The sequence below is a fragment of the Myotis davidii genome, unplaced genomic scaffold (genome assembly GCF_000327345.1).
Source record: "Myotis davidii unplaced genomic scaffold, ASM32734v1 scaffold3204, whole genome shotgun sequence".
Lineage (NCBI taxonomy): Eukaryota > Metazoa > Chordata > Mammalia > Chiroptera > Vespertilionidae > Myotis > Myotis davidii.
Genome location: NW_006295467.1, coordinates 83,591 through 85,292, shown reverse-complemented (window position 1 = coordinate 85,292; position 1,702 = coordinate 83,591). Strand labels below are relative to the sequence as shown.

The 1,702-nt window shown below is 45.4% G+C and overlaps 1 protein-coding gene across 1 annotated transcript in view; it reads left to right on the top strand.

Moving 5' to 3' along the window:
• The window catches only part of FGD3 (FYVE, RhoGEF and PH domain containing 3), a 55,010-nt gene that overhangs the window by 1,107 nt on the left and 52,201 nt on the right, over positions 1–1,702 (top strand). The window lies entirely within an intron of this gene.

The following is a 1,702-nucleotide window of genomic DNA, read 5'->3' as shown; positions in this document are numbered from 1 at the left end:
ATTAGAGCGGGGGTGGGGGAGGGGGATGGGGGGAGGTGGGGACCAGCAAACAGGGTGAGCAAGGCCACAAAATGCCAAAACATCGTAAAATAAAAATAAATAAATGCTGTGTTTACTGTGGGCCCCACCACCTGGGCCTCTCCAGGGAAGCTGACGGCCTGTCCCAGGTCCTGGGCAAGTGCAGGCTCAGGGTGGCGCTCTGCCCACCCAGCCTCCGGTGCTCCCAGGGCAGGGCTCTGTGTCTGCGACATGAGAGTGGCATGTTACGTGGACACGCGGGGAATGGTCCACGTTCTTCCTCATGGGATTCTGATTTCTCGCACGTCGGCCCATTTATTGCACACGGGCCCAACCCTCAGGGCGGGGCTCTGGCCCAGGGGCCGGGACCCTGTGCTCAAGTGCCCACCCAGCGGGGCCGAAGGGGTGCTGGCATGGGGGGGCCACCCAGGCATACATCCATGTCAGATTGGCCTGTATTATGTGGAATTGGTTTCCTTCTTCTAGTCCTAATTTGTTGATTGTTCTTGTCACAAAAGGATATTGCCTCTTGTCAAATGATTTTTCTGTATCAATTTTCCCTTCATTCTGTATTACATTGATTGACTTTCACCTAGTGAACCATTCTTGTATTCCAGAAATAAATTCCACTTGGTCATGGTAGATGATCCTTTAATTTTTTATTTTTTTAAAACATGTTTTTACTGATTTCAGAGAGGAAGGGAGAGAAAAAGAGGGATAGAAACATCAACAATGAGAAAATCATCAATCGGCTGCCTCCTGCCCGCCCCACACTGGTGATCGAGCCCACAACCTGGGCATGTTCCCTAACCGGGAATCAAACCGTGATCTCCTGGTTAATGGGTTGACAGTCAACCACTGAGCTACACTGGCCAGGCTGATCCTTTTAATATGCTACTGAGTACAATTTGCTAATATTTTAATGAGGATTTTTGCGTCAATATTCATCAGGGATAATGACGGATGGTTTTCTTGTGACATCTTTGTGTGGCTTTGGTATAAGGGTAGTGCTTGTCTTACAGAATAAACTTGGACGTGTCTCTTCAACTTTTTGGAAGTATCTGAGACAAATGGTTCTCCAGTGTTATTAATTCTCTAGTGAAGCCACTTGGTTTTTTCTGTTGGAAAGTCTTTAACTGCTTATTCAATCTCTTTACTCATTACTGGTCTGTTCAGATTTTCAATTTCTTTGTGATTCAGTCTTGGTAGGTTTTGTGTTTCAAAGAATTTATCCATTTCTTCTACGGTATCCAATTATTCATAGTGTTCTCTTATGGTCCTTTTTATTTCTGTGGCATCAATTGTCATGTTTTCTCTTTCAATTTCTGATATTATTTGAGTCTTCTCTTTTCTTCTTAACTAATTTAACTAAGGGTTTGTCAATTTAATTGATTCTTTTCAAAAAAAACAACTCTTAATTGTGTTGATTTGTGTCATAGTTTTTCTATTCTTTTCGCTTATACTCTGATCTCTACTGTTCTCTCCTTTGGAGCTGCTTTGGGTTTCGTTCTTGTTCTTCCAGCTTCGTGAGGTGTTGGGCGGGCTGTTGGCTGAGGCCCCTCCTTCTTCCCATGTGCACTTGCAGCTCTAAGCGGTCCTCTCGGCGGCTCGGCGCCGTCCACACAGGGGATGCCTTGCTCTTACTCCCACTTTCCTCAAGGCACTTTCCAGTTTCCTTTGTGAC